The sequence below is a fragment of the Danio rerio genome, chromosome 22 (assembly GCF_049306965.1).
Source record: "Danio rerio strain Tuebingen ecotype United States chromosome 22, GRCz12tu, whole genome shotgun sequence".
Lineage (NCBI taxonomy): Eukaryota > Metazoa > Chordata > Actinopteri > Cypriniformes > Danionidae > Danio > Danio rerio.
Window position 1 is genome coordinate 10,563,433 of NC_133197.1, and position 6,304 is coordinate 10,569,736.

General features: G+C 35.0%; 1 protein-coding gene across 2 annotated transcripts in view; it reads right to left on the minus strand.

Moving 5' to 3' along the window:
• arhgef18b (rho/rac guanine nucleotide exchange factor (GEF) 18b) overlaps positions 1–5,303 on the minus strand; it is a 105,303-nt gene extending 100,000 nt beyond the window's left edge. For both annotated transcript variants that reach the window (XM_073937356.1, XM_073937355.1), the window contains exon 1: positions 4,914–5,303. The gene's annotated coding sequence lies outside the window, so the exon portion shown is untranslated. The remainder of the gene's footprint in view (positions 1–4,913) is intronic.
• Between the last annotated feature and the right edge of the window lie 1,001 nt (positions 5,304–6,304).

A 6,304-nucleotide genomic window follows, 5' to 3' on the forward strand; every position in this document is an offset into this window, starting at 1 on the left:
TCGAGAAGCTACTGTGGGCCTTTTTTTCTTATATAATAAATTAATTAAGCTTCAAAAGACGAAGAAGATACGCAATGAACATGCGGTTGCTTTTGAAATTGTTAAGGGGTTCGAATACTGGATATGCCACGCCATGACATGACACGCCATGTTTTTTAGAATTGTTTTTTAGAAATAGATTTCTATCAAGTTAGGCACACCAGCGATAGAAGTCAGCGGTGCCCAGCTATGACTGAGGACATTGTTCAAATTTCTGTCGCGCCACAGAGCACCATTTGCATAGTTTCATATTAAATAACATGCGAATGTGCATGCTTGGTGTGTGCTATTTACAACTGTCATATGCGCAATGTGGCATAGCACATTCAGTGTGCGACCCCCTTGAGATGTTCTTTTGGAAAACAGAGGCTCAAAACAGTTCTTGAGGTAATAGTAATATAATAATAATAATAATAATAATAATAATAATAATAATAATAATAATAACATTGAACCATTTTGATGACAGACTTTGGCTGAGGGATTTTAGAATGACCAAAACAACATTTCAGACAATTTACAGTGTGGTCAGTCTGCTGGTTTTCGACTAATGTGATCCCATCGCACACATTTTTTGTGATTTTTTTGATGCGCATGCCCGAATTTATTCGGTAAATGTCTTTCTATCATAGTTTATACACATCTTTATTAAGTTTGTCCTACTCAGTTGTGTGCATAAAAATAGGGGAATGAAAATAGCTACTGACTTTTATTGATAGCCAAATGTTCTGAAAAAAAGTCACCTACATCTTGGATGGAGTAAAGAAATTTGCATTGATTTGTGAATTATTACTATTATTACCATTACTAGTGGCTCCCAAAGTGGAGGCCAGGACCATCTGGGGGGTCTCAGGACAATAAAATGGGGGTCACTTCTTGATTTCCAAAAATATCATATACAGTATGTTGCTAAACTATTAGAATTACCATATTTTATCCATAACCTATAGAAAATAAACAGTATTTAATAGTTACATAAAAAAACAACAACATGCAAATAAAAAGCCTCCAACCTTTCACTTTTTTTATCCATTGGATTGCGACCCCTGGGGTTATTACTCTAGATTAATGACACAGCAATAGTGTTAGTTGCAGCATATTGATTTTACAGCACAATGTTAAACTTTAACACTTACGGCACTCACACACCTTAAAAATAAAGGCCATGACTAAACACAGAGGTTCAAAGTGGTGTTCTCTAAAATTAAACCAAGAATAGTCTTGTGATGTACACATTGTGCTCACTATTCTCATTAAGTGAGTTTAATATTAAATTAAACAAAAGAATAATGACTAAAAAAATTACATGATTGGTAGACTATTGATAAGCTTGTTTATATAGTTTCTACTGGTGTGTGTGTGTGTGTGTGTGTGTGTGTGTGTGTGTGTGTGTGTGCGCACCATTGTGAGCAATATTTGTATGTTTATAACCACCTACAAGGATGGTGGGGGTTGCAAGTCACTAGAATTGTTATTTTGGGGGTCGCAAGCAGAAAAGCTTGGGAAGCCCATGTCCAATCAGTTCTTTTTTGATTAAATACTCTTTTTTTTTCTTTAAAATACCTTATTTTATCCTGAAATATCTTTGACTATTCACAATTAAAAGTAAAAATGTCTATTTTAAGTGTGACTTAAATGCACAGTCTCATTTGGAGCCAGTCTATATTGTTTTTTTCAGCATCTTGTAGTTTGAATATAAAAAGTTTGACCGAGTTTTTGCTTTAAATAGTTAGATTATATTTTAGTTTTCATTCAAGTCACATTTTTATTTCTACAGTTATTTGATTTCTTTTTAAAGTGTGTGTATGTGTGTCTATGCTCTATATAGTGTATTACAAGGGCATAGATTTGCTCTTGACATTGGTGGGGATCATACATCCCTAGAGCGCATGCATTGAACAGCATAAATTCTGTTTTGCGCTTTTAAAAACATAAATAAACACTTAATAATACAAATAACAATCATGCCCCATGCTGCAAAAGTCCATTTGCATGATTTTCCTGCAGTCAGACTTTGAGGAGGTTGGAATGTAGAGAAATTTAGGGAGGTGTGTGCTGCAATTTAACTGTTTTATCCTGATTATTGTTTTTCATAAAAATCGATCGATAAAAATCGAAACTGAACTTTGATTAATTGCACAGCCTTAGTTAATAGTATTACGGTGAACTCGGCAACAAGACTTGGTGCACATGTAGGTTAAGAGTTGAAGGAGCATTACTTTATTTTGAAGTCGATTATACATTATTATTGGTAGGGACATTTCAGTAATTGGTGGGGGCACGTCCACTCATCCTTGCCAATTGTACCCCCTTGGCGTCCTTTCAAAAAGCAATACAGTGCACATATTGGTCAGAATGGTGTACTGTAGTATAGTGCAAATGCCATTTTGCAAATCTTCTTGCTCTACATTGTGTAAATGTGGTTTTTATTCATTTCTATTTTAGTTTTTAGTCATTTTAGTACATTAAGTTAAACTAGAAAAGAAAAGTTCTTAAACAAACTTTATGGTGGCTTGAGAAACCCCAGTCTGAAAGTTTGAAGTAGCTTTAAAAATGAATCCCTGGATTAGTTTTTCAAACATTTGAAGCAGTCGGCATAGATAGAGAACTATAGGTTAGCTGGTTTCTAGTATGAATCTAGTCATGTTACTTGGTAGGTGGTTGCTAGGGTGTTCTGAGTGGTTGCTAAGACATTGCTAGGCGATTGCTATGGTGTTGTAGGGGGTTGCCAAGGCATTGCTAGGCCATTCCTAAGGTATTCTGAGCGGTTGATAGGCGGTTGCTAGGGTGTTCTGAGTGGCTGCTTGGGCGTTGCTAGCATGTTTTGATTGTTTAAGGCATTGCTAGGCAGTTGCTAAGGTGTTCTGAGTGGATACTCGGCGGTTGCTAAGGCGTTGCTAGGGTGTAGCTAGGCGGTTGCTATGGTGTTTTGAGTGGATGCTAAGGCGTTACTAGGTGATTGCTAGGGTGTTCTAGGTGGTTGCTAAGGTGTTGCTAGGCCGTTGCTAAGGTGTTCTAAGTGGTTGATAGGTGGTTGCTGGGGTTTTCTTAATGGTTGCTAGGGTGTTGATGGTGTGTTTTGACTGTTTAAGGCATTGCTAGGCATTTGCTAAGGTGTTCTGAATGGTTTCTTGGCGGTTGCTAAGGCGTTGCTGAGGTGTTGTTAAGGTGTAGCTAAGTGGTTGCTATGGTGTTCTGAGTGGTTGCTAAGGCATTGCTAGGGTGTTCTGAGTGGTTGCTAAGGCATTGTTAGGTGATTGCTAGTGTTTTAGGTTGTTGCTAAGGCGTTGCAAGGCCATTGCTAAGGAGTTCTGAGTGGTTTATAGGCGGTTGCTAGGGTGTTCTGATTGGTTGCTAGGGCATTGCTATAGTGTTTTGACTCTTTAAGGCATTGGTAGGCAGTTGCTTAGGTGTTTTGAGTGGTTGCTCTGTGGTTGCTATGGTGTAGCTAGGCGGTTGCTATGGTGTTCTGAGTGGTTGCTAAGGCATTGCTAGGCAATTGCTATGGTGTTGTAGGTGGTTGCTAAGGTGTTCTGAGTGGTTGATAGGAGGTTGCTAGAGTTTTCTAGGTGGTTGCTAAGGTGTTGCTAGGCAGTTGCTAAGGTGTTCTGAATGGTTGCTAAGGTGTTGCCAGGCAGTTGCTATGAGGTTTTTCTAACATAAATTACCATGGTTCTAGTATGAATTAACATGTTGCTAGCATGTTTCTTGTTTAAACTAGCATGTTGTTAGCATTAATTTAGTATGAATTGGTATGTTGCTAGTATGATTAGTATGTTTGTTAGTATGTCCAATGTAAAGTCAATAGCAGTTTTTAACAATGGAAGTCTAGGGGACAGTTGCTAAGGTGTCTGAAGTGGTTGCTAGGGTGTGGCTAGTAAGATGAAAGGTCATCAGTCATTGGCAGATTGGTAGATTGGGAGTTAAATAAGCCCAACCTTAAGTCTGTATGACAGTCTGGTGCAAAGTTATGAGGTCATAAAGTTTGGTCCAATGTTACGTCAATGGGACTTTTACCAATTTTCTGGGTTAGTTTTGGGAAAACCGTAAGTCGGATCAGGTGTAAAAGATATAGCAACCAGAGTCAGAGCAGTTTGGAAGTTTGGTGTTAGTTTGGTGGTTGTAGTATGAATATTCTAAGAGGAGATGCATGTAGAAGTTAGTCTTAGAAGAAGACGGAAGAATATGTAGTGTAACAGTATGTTGGCTTTCTTAAGCCACCATAATAACATGACAACTATTTCAGAGGCAACAATCGGAAATGCATTTAAAAACATGTATGTACTGTAGTAATGTGCAAATGCCATTATTAACACACTGTAACAACAAATTTGCACCACAAAAGCACAAAATACCATTGGAAATATAAAATCCATCTTACATGGTGTTTTTCAAAGTACTATAATAATACCACCTGCTACAGTCACACAACCCCCATTAAACTGTGTAAAATCATAGTATTGTTTAGAAAAATGGACTAAAATGAAATCTGCTGCATAAGAGTGAAAGTGGAAAACACTAAAGCACAAGCGTGACAACTGCTCCACTTGAAAAATAGCAGGCTCATCTCAAGAAACACAAGTCTTTTCTCCTGTCACAGTTTGACCACAGCATGTCTGCTTAGTTCCTCAAAGCAAACTGATAGATAAAGAAATAATAGCTAAAAACACTAGTGGAATCCAGTTTGATGTGTCTTTCTGAGCCAAAACTTTCCAAAAATTCATTCAAAACTCGAGGTCAAGCACAATAAATCTAGCATGATAGCATATCAGCTTATCTGAAACAGCAGAAGATAGTAAATTACCAAAACAAAGGCACAAACTCAGTTCAAAACACAGCGTACAAACTTAAAAACTCAATTTTTTTATGCTCACCTCAATCCAAAGAGCTCAAAAACAAGGAAAGAGGTATAAAAGTGTTGTTCTTGAAGACCAGCGTTCGACTTTCTGCCAACTGACAGCTCTGGAGAGAGTAAAAATGCTGCGTTAACCACAGACTAAAACACACTACACTGCTACAACTTCCTCTTCAGGCTGGCAAACAGACTCATGGCCTTTAGATTTTCACGGCGAGAGAGATATGATCGAAATCTGCCAATGGTGGATGGTTTAGAAGCCAGACTGGATGTGTCTTTTGCATGTGCTGCAGTAAATTTCACACTATCAAGTGCACTCGTGCAGGTTTCCATGAGCGGAACTCGAGCGCTGGTGGTTAAAGTGGTGAACGAACATCAGTTTGTTTTTGCTTCTGAGAGCTTGTGAACTGAACCGCCGCTCTGTTGATGAGGTACTATAAGGTTTGATGAGTATTAACTACACTTGGAGGCTCTTTGTGGTTTTATTGAATGGAATTTCTTGTAAATGGGAATTTTACAAACATGAAATGACAAAAAAAGTCAAGACAACAGATATTTTATGTTACTTTAACTTATTTTAATAAGTAAACAGGTTTCAACATTTTTTTAGTTGAATGAAATGAACTTTTCTAGTCATCTCAACTTCAGTCAAACTGATATATAAATATAAGATGATAAACTTAAACTAAATGTTTCAATTGAAAACAACAAAAAACATTTACTAATATATATTTTGAAATTAAATCTAAAAAAAAAACAAAAAGGACTAATTTATGTAACTTTGGACGCTATTATAGATAACTAATACAAACAAAAAATAAATAAATAAAGCTGAAATTAAAAACTACAATAAAAAATGAACTGAAAAACATAAACAAAAAACATTTACTAAATATATATTTTAAAATCAAATCTAAAAATAAATAAATAAAAAGGACAAATTTCTTAGGATGCTTTTATTGATAACTAAAACAATAAATAAATAAATAAATAAAACTGAAATTAAATAGTACAATAAAAATTAACTAAAAAACGTAAACAAAAAACATTTACTAAAATATATTTTGAAATTAAATCTAAAAAAAATAAATAAAAAGGACAACTTTCTTTAACTTTGGATGCTATTATATATAACCAGAACAATAAATAAATAAATAAATAAATAAAACTAAAATTAAATTCTACAATAAATAAAATTCTATAAAAAAGTTAACAAAAAATATTTACTAATATATATTTTAAAATGAAATTAAAAAAAATAAATAAAAAGGTATTCTTTTTTTAAAGACAAATTTCTTTAACTGGACGCTATTGTAGATAACTAAAACAAACAAAAAATAAATAAAACTGAAATTATATACTAAAATTACAAAATAAACTGAAAAACGTAAACAAACAAAAAACAAACAA